The 15,078-nt window shown below is 56.3% G+C and overlaps 1 protein-coding gene and 1 long non-coding RNA gene across 6 annotated transcripts in view; one reads left to right on the forward strand and one right to left on the reverse strand.

Annotated features, from left to right (window-relative positions):
* Positions 1-15,078, reverse strand: part of ZMIZ1 (zinc finger MIZ-type containing 1) — a 235,027-nt gene that overhangs the window by 187,868 nt on the left and 32,081 nt on the right. For all 5 annotated transcript variants that reach the window (XM_036089818.2, XM_078077519.1, XM_036089817.2 and 2 more), the window contains one exon: positions 423-546. The gene's annotated coding sequence lies outside the window, so the exon portion shown is untranslated. The remainder of the gene's footprint in view (positions 1-422; positions 547-15,078) is intronic.
* The window catches only part of LOC144382563 (uncharacterized), a 239,241-nt gene that overhangs the window by 106,687 nt on the left and 117,476 nt on the right, over positions 1-15,078 (forward strand). The gene's annotated exons all lie outside the window — the stretch shown is intronic.

Consider the following 15,078-nt stretch of genomic DNA (forward strand, 5'->3'; position numbering starts at 1 on the left):
ACCCCAAGCCTCCGTCTTCTTGCCTATATAATGGACCTGATTCCAGCACCTGCCTCACAGGTTGGTGTGCAGATGGAAAGAGTCAATAACTACACAGCACTTAGCGCCGTGCCTGGCACCCAGTGACGCGCTCGGCACATCCGGGCGTTCGCCATTATTCTCAAGTACAGAGGGGAGGGCAGGGGAGGGACAGGCCCGCCTAAGGCCACATGGGCCCTGGCAACAGCATAAAACCTAACATCCAAGTCCCAGGCCAGGACACAAGCCCCTCCACTGTCTGAGAGGAGGGGGGCCAAGGAAGAAGTGAGAACTGAGAAATAAGCCCCATCCCCTCATTCCTCAGTGCTGGCGGCCCAGCTGCCCGCTCCCCCGGCCCCGCAGCAGCAGACGCACAGTGCCAGGGGCCAGCCCGTCCTGCTTACCTGCTGAGGCCTCTGCGGACGACCGGGACTTGAGGCTGCTAAGGGCGTCAGGAAAAGGAGGCCGAGGTGGGAAGAAGGTGACGGCCCCCGCGGTCCGACGGGGCGGAGCACAGCAGCGCAAGTCCTGCGGGACAGACCAGAGGGCGCAGTGAGCTCCAAGCCAACCTCGCGGGCGGCCCCCACCTCCTCCACTGACCTCCGGGCCCTGCCTTCCCCGGGCTCGGCTGGCCATCTCCTGGAAGGCTGAGCTGGCCCCCCAAAGTGGAGCCATCCCAGAAACTGGACGCTGCCCCCCACCTCCCCAGCCAGGGCCTGTCTCCTGAACTTGGTGGCAGAGGCCCGGCCCGGGCCCCAGCACCGAGGGCCGGCCCTCCGCAGCCGGGCAGCGAGAGCAGCAGCTTGCAGGCACACACACACATCGGTGCTGCAGCCGGCCCGGGGCCCCGGGCGCCCGGCCTTGGGACATGTCTGGTGCTCTGCTCCGAGCCCTCTCCTCACTGCTCTTTCAGAGCCCCGCTGGCCTTCAAGACGCTACTCAAGTGCCTCCACGGAGCCCTCCCGGACAGGCCCTTCTTTTCCTTGTTCACCGTCCGGGGGCTTGGGGTATGGCTGACCATGTCCTCTCCAGCTTTCTGGAGGCCGGTCTCCTCCCTGGGCGGAGCTTCTGGACCACAGGAATGAGGTCAAGTTTATCCCTCTCCTCTGAGGCTAGCAAGGCCAGGGATTGTTGGAGGGATGGATGGACAAACAAATGAGTGATTGACAGACGGTGCAGTGAAGGTGTTTAGTGAATAAGATGAATAAAACTGGCCAACTGACGTGTGTCTTGAAGATTTATTTATTTATTTATTTATTTAAAATTTATTTATATGAGAGAGTGAGAGAGAGTGAGCAGGGGGAGGGGCAGAGGGAGAAGCAGGCTCCCCACTGAGCAGGGAGCCCGATGTGGGGCTCGATCCCAGGACCCCAGGATCATGACCTAAGCCGAAGGCAGACGCTTAACTGACTGAGCCACCCAGGTGCCCCTGATGTGTGTCTTGAAATCAGGAAGCCACTGAGCTCTCCAAGGGCCTCGTGATGCCCTTCCCTGTTAGATTCTAGAATACAGCATTCAGGTTGGGGAGAGGCAAGAGACTTGGTGAGGCTGATACTCTTCTCTGTTGATTCCCAAATGCAGAAAGCAAGGCCCTGCTGGGGAAAGGGTTTCTTCCCAGGGTCTTGCAGCAAGAGAGAGGCAAGGCCAGAGGTAGACCCCAGTCTCCCTGGGGACTGCTTTGCTCATTGCCCAGAGCTATCTCGGATGGAGGCCACCATGGCAGCCCCTCCAGCTCTTGCATCCTCGTGTGTCAGTTCTGCAGGCACCCAGCTTCTCTGAGTCTTGGGGGTCTGGGAGGCCATCTGGTCTGATGGCCCTATATCCAGACCCTACATCTGGTCTGATGGCCTGTGGCTCCAGGTGGGCCCACTGGGGACATTACAGGGAGCCTCAGGGTCAGAGATCTTCAGCCAGGGGGACTTTCTAAAAGCCCCATGGACACCTCGCTCCCCTCCACAAAGCCTTTGCCGGCTTCCCAAACATGGCTGGAGGGGCATGCACTGGTCACCACCTTAGAAACTAGTTTGGAAGTATCTCCCACCCTGTGGCTTATCAGCAACCCAGCAATTCCACTTCTAGAGATACGTGTGCATGGGGGCACCCAAAGATGTGTACTAGAAATGTTCAGAGCAGTGCTATTCGTAAGGGCCAAGAACCCCAAAGCCTCCCAGATGGCCATCAACCATAGAATAGATACCTAGTGTGTCCACACAATGGAATAAATACCACACAGCAATGAGAACTAAGGATCTGCAACTAGATCCAATGATAGAGAAATCTTACAAACCCAACAACCCAAAGAAGCCAGACACGATAGAGAACATACTTAAGGGGCCCATTTACAGAAAAGTCAAGAACAGGCAGACTACTCTGTGTTTGTGGTCGACTAAATATGGTGACAGATTCTTTGCAGCAGTAACTCCTTTCAGAGGGGGGAGGGTAGTCTATTCTCTACCCCCCGGATCTGGGCTGCAGTTGAGACTTGTTTTGATCAATAGGATTTAGTGAAAGGAACAGTTTCTGGCTTACAGAGACTAGGCCTTCAGGCACACATTGTTTATGGCCTTGGCCCTGTCAGAGGCCAGTCTCCTCTACTGGAGAATGGGGGGACAACTGAGGCCACCCAGCCAACAGCCAGCACTGACTGCCAGATGTGATTGAGCCCAATGCCAACCTTCTGGTCCAGCCGGCCCTTCGGGTGACTAGAGTCACATGAGCCCAAGGGAAACCAGCAGAGGGACTGCCCAGGCAAACCCCAGAACTCAGAGACATAATAAATGGTGGTGGTTTGTTTGAAGCCACTAAGTTTTGGGGTGTTTGTATTGTTGGGCAGCAATAGGTGGTGGAGAGCATGCTGTTGGAAATCAGGAGTCATTGTCCTGGAGGGGAAGCAGGGACTGGGAGGAGGCACACAGGGGGTTCTAGGGCATCTGGAATGTTCTTCATCTGTGTGGTGGTTACATGACTGTGTTCATTTCATGACAATCTGTCAAGCTACACTTCGGATAGGCACACTTTTCTGCATGGACATAATACTTCAATGGAAGCTGAAAACAAACAAACCTTCTGTGGCTCTCCACCCAGCCATACCAGGTCCAGCCCCCCCTGCTCTGCCCACCTCGCTAGCCCAGCCCCTGCCCTGCTGGCTTCATCTCACTTTCCCCTGCACACTCACAGAGCCGCCTCACACCCCTGCCCCTGGGATGCCTTTGCTCTTCTCTCCATGATTCAAGCCGGAGGGCAGGTGGCACCTCCTCCTGGAAGCCTTCCCTGACTGCCCGCAGGCTTTGCCCAGGTATCTAGACTCACGCAGCTCTCTCTCTGGGGCTGGGCCTTCCTGAGCATGGATTAGTCTTTTGCTGTCTCGCCAGCTGTCAGAGCTCTGCAAGCAAGGGCCCTGTCAGGCTTCAGTGGCACCTCCTCTTCCTCCAGGGTCAAGACCTACGCCCCACCCCACCCCCAGAGTGATGCTGTGATGACCAGAGCAGGTTTCGGTGAAGGGGCACTGGGGGGACTGGTGATCACAAGATGGGTTGTATGCCGGCACCTGCCAAGACCCAGGCTCCTCCCACATACGTCGAGGTGGGGCTGAATTTGAGGGTACAATGAGGGTCTACGCAATGGAGGAGGGCTTGAGGGGTGCCCCATTTTGCAGTACACAATGACACCTGTGAAGTGTGTACCACTCCTTCCCTCTTAATGATCTACTAAAATAAAAGAGCAAGGCTGACATGCAGTCAGTGCTGTCTCTCTGCCGAAACAATGAAAAAGACCAGGCAAAGCGGAGGACGAGCTGTAATGCCAGACAGATGGGGCCTCGGCTCTGCTACAAATCCTTGGATGTACTGACTTGTCTCTATCAGCGAGCACCTAGTGAGAAGGAGGAGCCCTCCCCTGTTCTGGCTCCCAGCCTGGAGGTACCTTGGGTCTCAGTGGACCCCCAGCACCAGGGCCTCAATCCTCAATGCCCCTCTCTGGGCCCCCAGCCCCATCTTTGCAGTCCCAGCTCTGTTCTTAATGGATGCATGACCTTGGGGGAGTTTCTTCTGGTCTCAGATCCCTCACTGTCATCCCAGAGATCTGGCTTAGTCAACAATCTCTGATGAGTCACATTTTTCTCTCCCACGGGAAGCCTGGCCCCTGACAGGCCAAGGCGGTTCTGAAGCCCAGGTTTCTTTCTGCCTCCCTCCAGGTCCCCGCTGTGCCGGGGATGGTGTCTGCCCACTCCCTCCCCACCCCCATGCCTGGGCTATCCCTGGGACATTTTCTCTGGTACCCGGAGTGTTTTTCTAGGAAAGGAAGCTCCTTGCCCAACAGAGAGGCACAGATAAGCCAGAGGACAGCCAGAATGGGAGAGGTCCTAGGAGAGGTGGTCTGTCCTGTGGCAGAGGTAACTCCACACACGAGGACAGCCTGAGTGGGACCAGCCTAACGTCAGAGGGACCCCTGGACTGAGCACACTTTCCACAGGTGCGTGTGCTGTCTCCCCAGGGGGGTGAGGGCCCTGTCCCCAGAGATGTGCAAGCAGTGGGAGTGGCCACGTGGTGCTGTGCGTGCTCTGAGCACCGGAACTAGAGCTGAACTCGACATTTCCCAACCTCCTCTGACGATAAGAATCACCTGGGCTGCCTGGTAAACCCACAGCGTCCCCAGGCCTCTCCCTTGAGAATGGAAGGCTGTGGGTCTGGAATGCAGCCCAGGAATTTAAAATTTTAACAAGTCCTCCCAGGGGATCCTTTGCATCTGGAAAGTTTGGGGGAGCACTGGCAGATGACCTTCCTGGTCCCCTTGGGCCCCGAGATTAGTGATTCCGAGTTGCCCACTCCAACACCAGCCCTACCCCATCTGGAAGATAAAGCTGGCAAGAGAGTAACTGCATCATTAAAAGAAAAATGATTTAAAAGCTTTAGAAGGGGGCAAAGATGTTGGGGGAGGGGGTTCTCAGCCCCCAGCAGTGCTAACTGGAGCTCCTTCCTAGCCCCCCCGGGCCCCCCAGAGTCATCCAGAAAAGCTCGGCACTGGGAGGGGGGGGAGGCAAGCGGACAGCTGTTCAGCTGCTGCTCAGTGAGACCCGGAAAAGCAATTATCTTGCTCTTAGCAGCGAGGCGCTGGCTTTTACCCGCCCCTCCCTCCTCCCTCTCTCCCCCTTCACACACACACACACACACACACACACACACACACACACACACACACACACACCCAGGCCACAGGCCCCCAGCTGGCTCTGAACCTGCCTCCTCCCACCCCCAGCCTCCAGATCCCTCTGACTCGCTCAACCTCCGTCCTCAGAGCCCGTTTCCAACACTTAAATCATTTAGCCCGCTAAACCGGAGACGGCAAAATGGGTGCTATTTCTTAAAAACATACAGAGAGCGTATTAAATTATTGATAGCCATTAAACAGGGGGAAAAAATTAAACAGCTCTCAGCTCTTATCAATCATTCATGCAGTTTCCACTGGGGTGTTTTCTGGAGAGTGATCACACGGCCAACCCAGGGAGCCAGCTCCTGCCAGCAAGGAAGGAGCTGGGCTGCATGGAGGCGGGGAAGGGTCCCTTACAGCCCCCTAGCAAATCCCCAGGCCCAGGATATGCGGCGGGGGGGGGGGGGGGGGCGGCGCTGGCACAGGGAGGTCAGCCTCTCCGCTGGCAAACTCCCTCCTCCCCTCTCCACCACATCATTAACAAAGGTACACTCCAACACTGCCTTTAGGAACCCCTTCATTAAATCCTGCAGGCCTTTCCTGAGCGTCTACTATGTGTCAGGCATGCATAGAGCACAGATAAGCTCAAAGCACTCATACAGGTAACCGTGGGAGCCCTCTGCAGGGAAAGGTGACCACAGGACCTTGTGATAGGGGTCCTGGTGGAGATCCAGAGGGCAACTCAGAGGAAAAGGGGGCAGCGTCAGCTGGAGGAGGGGCTGCAGGGGAAGGCTTCACCAGAGAAGTAATTCTTGGGTAAATTCTTGCCCAGAGGGCAAGTCCAGGAGGGGCATTCCAGGAGAGTGGTCCAGCGTGGGCAAACGCACTGCAGCCTGTGTCTGAGCGCTCCGTCCTGTCCACAGCCCCGTGCGTCTTCAATGGCGGTTACTGGCCGTGTGGGGTTAGGGGCTTGGCTGTCACCTCAGCCTCTCCTCCAGGCACTGTTCAAACCCAGGCCAGCAGCGTGGACAGGCAGGAGGTTGGGGTTCACCCCAGCCACCCAGGGCAACGGCACCGCCACCCCCGTACATAGATCCATTTCCTGGCTCTGACTCAGGACACCTAAGCCAGCGTGACGCAGGCCACGGAGGCCACAGGGCCGGGACACTGCCGGTCTCCCGGCCACAGATAGGTCTGGCAGAGTTACCCTTTGGAGATGTGCTCCCTGTGGCTGCTGAGCTGGGCCAAGGCCCCGGGCACCAGGGCCTCAGGAGCCAGCGGATACCTGATACCGCCCCACCCCTCCGCTTGGGGACCATCCACAACCAGGGGCCATTTGAGGCTCCGAGGCCAGGCTGGGCGACTGGCGGCCGTGGGGAACAAAGAGGCAAGGCCCATGCCTGCCCCAGCCCCTGCCCGCCCAGCACACTGGGAGAGCCACATTCTTGAATGCCTTTCAGAAGCTCTCACTTCTCAGGAGCCGGGAGCAGGGAGCTGGGAGCCGGGAAGAGACCCTGCCAAGTGTTGATAGCACCCTTGCCAGGGAAAGCTGCCGTCACAGGGAAACATTCTGGGGAGAGCGGTTGTTTACCACCAACGCCTGGGACTGTCAAGAAATAATCGGAAGAAATTAAATTTGCAAAGTTGAAGATATAAAGGAAGCCTCCTCCCCAGGCCCCTGGACATTTCAACTTGGAGGATTAGGCTGCTCTCTTTTGTCTGATTTGGAGAAATATCCTTAAATCTGCGGGGGGGGGGGGGGGGGGGGGATATGTGTGCAACCAGCCAGGATGGCGGGGAGCCTGAGCTGTGTCTGGGCTCTGGCACTCACCCTCCCCTCTCTGGGCTTCAGTCTGCTCATCTGCAAAGTGACAGATACACATTGGGAATCAGTAAGACCACATGATCATACCGGACAAGGGTAAGCTCCGGGCGGTCTGTCCAGTCTACAAGGAACACGCTGGGCTGGGTGGGTCTGAAAAGGTCATTGGCCATCTCCCTGCCTCTACACTGACCCATACTCACGCTCTCAGCACCCTCCCCTGGATTGCTACATATAACCCCTTCCCTCTACCCCACCTCCACCCAGGTGCAGGGACCCATGAAGGGCTCGGGCCTGAGCCTGCACAGAGCAGGCTGCCATGAAAAGTTTGCTGACCAGCAGAATCAAGACACGAATGGGCAAATGACCCAAAAACGCAAATTGAAAACACTTGTCCCTGCTCAGGTACCAGTCCTGACTGCCCCTTACCAGCTCCTCCCACTGCCAAATTCCTAAGTCCTCAAAGCCCTTCATCTATGAGTCGAGTCCACACTTCTAGACATCTCTCACACCCTCCACACTCCAGCCACACCACAACTATTCAACCTCCTCTAACAACTTCCCTTGGACTTTCATGCCCCAGGGCCTTTGCATGTGTTATTGCTTTCTCTACTCAGCCAAGTCCTGCTCTGGGTGAAGCTCTATTTCCTCCTTGTAACTGCTGCAATATTTTCCGCATTACACTAAACTGGACTCCGTTCACACTTGCTCTGAACTAAACGGGGGCACCACGAACACAAATAGGGTTCCTTCCATCAGCACTCGGCACATGGGGTCAGAGAGGGGCCTCTAACTTTACTACATACAAACTAACCACTCCAGCCCCTGGCCTACGGCCCACAATCAGTTCTTCCTCATGGCCAACCTGCATCACTCCTGCTTTCATTTTAAAAGCCATTCCCTGGATAGTGGGTGAGATGTTCTCAGCCAAGTGTAAATGAGACTGTACTCTTGGAGCTCCCAGAGCCGAGGCAAGGGGCAGGCTTGGAATTTCCAGGCAATGGCCAGCAGAAATTGGCCACAAATGAATCATTAACTCTCGAGTCGAGAGCTCTGAGTGGCTGGTGCCAAAGTCTCGGGCTCTGGCCTGTGTGGGCCACTTGGCCTCGCTTGGCTCCGGCCTGGGGGTGGCCCCGCCCCTCGCTGGCCATCTGCTTCATCCCACAGCCACTGGTCACTGAGAGCTGAGGCCATCTGGGCCAGAGCAGCCCAGATGTCTTATGGGAGAAGGCATGCCTTTCCCTAGGAATGACTCCAAACCTTTGCCCACACACTTCTATCTTTCTGGAAGGCTATCCCTTCCAGTGCGCTAAATACCCCTGTCCTTCAAGGTCTGGCCCCAGCCTGTCCTGCCTCCTCTCTTCCCTGCCCATCTGGGCCCATCTTGTCCACCATAACCTCTGAGCCCCTGTAGCCCTGGCCTGGGTGTCAGGGGCTTGTTTTTTCAGCAAAGCCCTTGCCAGGATGGGGACTCTGCACCTCTTCTGGACCCCAGAAGCTGACATGGGGGCAGGGCACAGACCAGGGAGCCCACACGTGATAGGGATTATGCATGGGCTCAGGCTGCAGCCGGCAGAAGAAAGCGCCTGGGCTGGCTGCGGGGTCTGCAGACCCCACCTAGCTCAGGTGAGACATCATGTCCACCTCCGGGCCTCCTTCTCAGGGCCGCAGGCCAGTGGGGGTGGGGTTGAAGCAAGAGTAGAGGCGACCGCTGGCTTCCGGCTGGGGAGCCAGGTGGCCGTGCGGGGCTGGGCACCTGGTTCCCAGGAGTCCGCCGAGGTCAGCGCGGACCACGGGGCGCCATCGTGCAGGCCGGGGTGTGATTCCGCCACACCTCCTCTAAGCTGCCCCGAAGAAGGGCCTGGACTCTTGGGTGGGGACGGACGGATGTGAAGTCTGGAAACATAGGTACTATTGGAATGTGATGTCATGGGTCATTCGCTATGCGTTCATCTGTGCTTCCGAACCCAGCGTCCACCGCATGGCAGTTAGGCTGGTGACACCAACGAACACCGCCAACTCGAGCGGCCGCTGCATGTCAAACTCAACACACATTTCTCACGGATCCTGCCAGCACACCACGGTACATACTATCACTATGCCCATTTCAAAGATGAGGAACGCACGCTTCCTAGAGATCCAGGTACCAGGAAGTCCGTGCCGAAGTCCCAGGGCTACACTGTGGCAGCGGGGGGATTGGATGGAGGCCAGGCCCCAGCACCCGCCCCACACCCACGTGCCCAGAGCCCCTCATCTTGCACACGCAGAGCCGGAACCAGTGCCCTGGGCACCCCACCCTTCACAGGGCTCTTTTCTCATCTGACTCTCAGCAGAGCCCCAAGAGAGGGCCAGCAAGGGTGACTATGACCACGTCACAGACCGGGAGAGTGAAGCTTGATGGGGAAGGGCCCTGACTTAGCCAGCAGCTTTTCTACTCCTCGAATCCTCGCGATGCTGTTGGAACTGCTTTATGGATGGGAGGACGCTGAGGACGGGCTAGGCCAAGCTTGCTGCCATGCGCTGGGGACAGAGCCTGGGTGTGTGACCTGCTCTGCCCGACTCCCAACTGGGCTTCTCCCATGACACGGGGCTGTCCCCAAGGCCTGGCACAGCATTCGTGTGGGCTGCTGAACCCAGTGGGGAGAGGAGACTCAGGGGTGCTACATGGGGGCCTGGGGACTGGTGCTGCGTCCCCCCCCCCAGCTTCCTCCTGTGGGAATGGGAACGGGCTGGAGTACCCCTGAGCATGAGCCCACCTCCCCACTTCCCCACAGGACTCTGGGCCACGGCACTCTGCTTTCATCTACCATGGCAGAGTCTCAGGATGAGCCTACCGATCAGGATAGGGCGTCTCAGCCAGCCCCACTGCTCGCCGTGTGTCCAAGCACGTGTATACGGGTGTGTGAGTGTGGATGGCATCGATCTGGGGAAGACAGGAGTGTGCAAGGGGAGCAGGTGGGCAGGCGGCCATCCGCAGGACTGCGCAAGAAGCCCCTTGCCGCCGCTATGCTCATGGAGTCAGGCCTGTCCAGAACAAGCCCATAAATCAGGACGCTGCCTGCCACAACCATTAAATCACTGTCCGTGGGACACAGCGCTTAGCGGGGGAAGCAGCCCCGTCGGGCCCAGGCCCACCATCTGGGGTGCGGGGTGGGGGGGTTAGCTGGCGTTGGCTCAAGGCCGCCCCCAATCAGACCTTACTCCTGCTAGCCCACGAAGCCCCATCTCCCTCTGCCTTTGCTCTGGTTCTACCCTTCTTCCTCTGCTCTCAGCCAGGGACCCCTTATTTCACCCCCCAGGCTGAGGGCTGCTCTCTCACCCCCAGCCCTGAAGGCTTCCCCCAGCGACCTAGGTGTGCCAGGGGTGCGGGTGGTGGACAGCCCACTTCTGGGCAGGAATACTGACTGGGCTGCTGTCACCGGCCCTCGCATGAGTCATCCCCTCCTCCTGGCCTCACGTTCCCTGTCTATAAAGCGGAGACTGGAACAGGCCCTCGTGGGGCTGCTCGTCCTGAGGATCTGACGCCCAGGGAAAAGATCCTCCGTGGAGGCTGATTAATTATGACTATTAATAATACAACCATCTGTATCTCATGGCAGAGCAAGGATGATTAAAACGGCCCCATGCCCCAGCGGCAGAATAAATGGGTCTCCGGGTGGGCCGGGGTGTCAGCACCAGTGTGCGAGCAGATCCATGGTGGCTGTGTTTTGGGGTGGGGGGGGACTGTTTGTACTGCACTGCACAGAGAAATGCAGGGAGGAGAAAGACAGGCAGGCAGATAGACAGACAGATGGCTGCGAGCTGGCTCATCAGCTGAGGAGCAAGGGACAGTTAGCTCATGCCAAGGCTCTTGGGCAGGATTTTCTCAGCCTACCCCTGGAGCAAACCAACTTGGCCTTTCCACTTCTCTTCAACACCCTCCAGCCCCCACCCCAGAGTAGAGCCCAGAGGCCTCAGTTGCAGGAGTCAACAAGGGAGTAAGGGATGGGGATATCCTTTATCCATAGAAGTTCTGGACACTTGTAATCTGCCAGGGTTGGGCCAGCCCCCCTGAGCCAGTGCTCTAGGAATAGACCTGGGCACCACCCATTCCATGGCTCTGTTCCCTGGACACTCAGGTCCCCCTGCCCTCCACAAGCCTTGCCCTAATAGCCTCCCTCTAATGGGTAAGCCTTTCTCAGCACCCCCTCATGCACTGGGACTGATGCATGCTGTCCCTACTCCCACCATCCCATGGGGTCCAGCGCACCCTGGACCTCGCCCATCCACCTGAAATACTTTCTCGGTATACGTATCCACCTCTCACCTCACATTCACCAGACCATGAGATGCTCTTGTTGACCCACCTCTATGATCCCTCAGTGCCCATGATCAGGACATGGCCTGGGAGGGGGACCCCTTGCACTGCACTCACCAGCTGGCCCTTGAGAACCCTCACCCTGAGCCAGGCACTGTTAACCTGTTAATAGTCACAACAGCCCTATGTTGTATTTATGCCCATTTTATAGACGAAGAAACTGAGGTACGGAGAGATCAAGGGCCTTGCCAAAGGTCACATGGCCAAGAAGTGGTTGAAATGCAAAGCAGGCCATTTGGCTCCAGAGCTCCTACCCACTAGGCTACAAAGATTCCAAATGAGTGAGGGAAGGAAGGGAGGGAGGGAAGAAAGGAGGAAGGGAAGAAAGGAGGAAGGGAAGGAAGGAAGTTAGTTGGTTTAAACATCAGGATGCATAAATTTAGTCTTTTGAGCTTTCTTTGTGAGTAGAAGGTGAAATGGCCAGGAGATGAGTGCCAGGTCTCTGCATTAACTAGCTGTATGACCTCAAGCAAGTCACTTGCCAACTCTGGGCCTCAATGTCCTCATCTGTAAAATGGGGACATATGGGGCTGCCTCACCTACTGATCAGATATGAGAGCAGTGGTAGAGCGAGCACCCAGAGGACAACAGAGCATGACCATGACGTCTGTATACATGGCAGCCAGGATTTCCAAGCCAGAAGCCTGCGTGCCTGCTCTGGTGGGGACCCCAAGAACAACGGATGGGGGGTATGAAGCTTTGGATGCACACTGACTATTCTCGGGTCTATCAACCCACTTTCTGGGCACCTACCCAGTATGCAGCCTAGGGCTAGCCACGGCATATACAGATCAGCACACGGGCTGCAGGAGCCTGGCCTACAGTGTGGTTGGGGGGCGCCCCCTGCCTCCTGGGCTGCCCACGGAGCACCTGCTTCGTTCCAACGGGAGCTTCTGGCTCCATCGCTGGCTGACCACCATGCCTGGTGCTGGCGACACGGTAGGGACCGAGGCCAGCCACAGGCTTGGAGGAGCTCCCAAGTGACAGGAGGTCAGGCATGTCACCAAGCTCCCTTCCCGCACCATGGCAGCCATTAACAATCAATCCCCATACTCTCTTTCAGAGTCAAACGTGACCTTAGAATTGCTTTTCGAAATAGCACTCCGGGCTGTCCCTCCCAGCTGGGGCAGAAAACAAAACCTATGGTATTTGACATGCCTGCTGGTGGAGCAACTCCTACCCTCACCAGTAAGGTCTGGACCCTGGCAGAGGGACCCCTGCGGCCCCTCTGTTACGAAGCGTAGTGGTCACCTGCGAACGTCAGGCGGGCAGAAGACAGTTTGCCAGAGTGTTCTTCTAATCGCCCGTCCCCGTCCACTCCTCTACGAGGAGACAGAAGGTGAAGGAGGTTGGCAGGGGACTGGGAAGACAAGGACAATGTGAACAGTGCACTGGCCCCATGTGTCCCAGCCACCTACCTGGTTTTTGTCAATTCCTCCTGCCATCTAGACTGCCATTTGTTTAGTACTGTTCTTTTTTTTTTTTTTTTAAAGATTTTATTTATTTATTTATTTGTCAGAGAGAGAGCACAAGCCGGGGGAGCGGCAGGCAGAGGGAGAAGCAGGCTTCCCGCGGAGCAGGGAGCCCGATGCGGGGCTTGATCCCAGGACCCTGAGACCATGACCTGAGCCGAAGGCAGACGCTTAACCCACTGAGCCACCCAGGTGTTGCTTAATATAGTTCTTGAACTCAACTCACAGTTTTTGCTAAAGTACATTTATTTAAAAAAAAAAATCTTTATGGTCTTACCTTAAATACACAGTTAGCCTCCCTCACCAGGAATAGAAGTTGAACATAAAAGCCATTGCAAGGAGAGTGGACCGTGGCATTACTCTGCTGCCCGTCTGCTGGAGGCTCCAGGGCCCCGGACTCTCTCTGTTGGAAAGGGAGGCCAGCAAGCATCCCAGGCCCTGGAGGCTGTCCTCAAAACAGCCAGAAGACTGGAGAGGACAGGGTGGGGCAGGGGGCAGAGGGGTTTTCTCAGTCGTGACAAATGTAGCCCATGAACCCCCGACGGTCACCTTTGTGTACCTTTGAGGAGCAGTGCAGTGACACTTGCCGGCTCTGAGAGGCGGTAGGTGATAGGTCTCTGATACCCAGATGAGGAAACAAGAGGCTCAGAGAGGTGAGCCTGCTGGCCTGAGGTCACACAGCAGTGAGCGGCCAAGCCAGGCCTCTGACTCGGGCCTCCTGACCGAGTGCAAGGCTTCCTCCCTTTCTGCTGCCCCTACCATCTCAATGCCACCTGGAGTCACTTAGGCAGAGGGAGTCACTCTGACCCGCGGCTGGTGTGGTAACGGTTTTTACACCTGAGGTTAACAACTGTGATTTAAGAGGTTATTTGTCTTAATTTTCGGGAATCAGTTTCTCAGGGAGGAGATAACTAACACATCGGGCTTGGGAAGCTAGTCTTTTTAGAAAATATTTATAGCGTTTCAAGACAGTTTGGTGGCAAATGGATACAGCATCTGCTATTTTCCGCACTTTCCACCACAGCTCCAAAACCCAGAGCAGTCAAAACACACACACACACACACGCACACGCACACATGTGCGTGCACGCACACACACACAACCACAATAGCAACCACATCGATGCTGATAGGAAATCCCAGCCCATCCCTTCTTGGAGAAATAAAACACAAAACAAAACTGGCGTGAGTTCAGGGCTCATTACTGCCTCTGGTTGGAGCCCCAAAGTGCCTCTCCTAGCAATACCTAAGCTGATGCTCAGAAAGCCAAGGCCAGTGGGCCAGTCCCCAAGGCCACAGCGAGGTTCACTGCCTCCAGAGTTAGGTTTGGCAGGACGCCCAGGCCCAGGATTGTGGCTCTCAGAGGAAGCCAGACAGCAGAAGAGCCCCTCCCCTGAAATTTGGATTCCTGCTGTCAACTGAAGAGGGACAGGGAGAAGGCAACCTCCAGAAGCCAAAGACATTTCATGAGCTAGAAGCTGAGCTTCTGAGGTCTCTCTCCTCACATTACCTCCACAGTTATTCATCCCTCTGATGTCAGTGACGCTTAGGACCCCATTTTGCAGACGGCAAAACTGAGGCTTTAAAAATCCTAGTGATTTTCCTGAGGACACAACTGCTTGTATGGTAAGCTGGTCCTTTTGACCTTCCACAGGCAATCTGGCATTTCCGACTGATCTCCTGTGACCATCCTTCAGGTGGCTTCTATGCCATACTCATCGGCACCCCAGGGACCTGCAAGGCATCTCCACAGCCCCGTCTTTACCTGCATCACGACCCTCAATACCAATCCTCTGTAACCAAAATGCAGCATCTCAAGCTATAGGACCCTGAGGACCTTTCGCTCCATCCTAGCATCAGGTGGGAATTCCAAGGCCCAGACAGGGGAGGGGACATATTCAGGGTCACACAGCTGGCTGATGACAAAATGAAGGCAAACCAGGTTTGCTATTAAAAATCCCAAATGTGCTGGGGCACCTGGCTGGCTCAATCAGTAGAGCATGGGACACGATCTCGGGATCGTGAGTTCAAGCCCTACACTGGGTGTACAACTTACTTTAAAAAAAGTCCCAAACATGTTGCTAACTCCCTCTGTCCTTGGCATCCTGGTTCAGACACACGAGGACCCACGGTTACTTCACAATAAGTCAATCCAGCTGAGAAGAAGGCTTGGTTGGGGACACACAGGCCTTGGGTCAAGCCGATGGCAAATGGTGCTCCAACATCCCCCAGCAGCGTGCCTTCTGGTCCATGCAGCCCAGCCT

This window comes from Halichoerus grypus, chromosome 7 (genome assembly GCF_964656455.1).
Source record: "Halichoerus grypus chromosome 7, mHalGry1.hap1.1, whole genome shotgun sequence".
Taxonomy (NCBI): Eukaryota; Metazoa; Chordata; class Mammalia; order Carnivora; family Phocidae; genus Halichoerus; species Halichoerus grypus.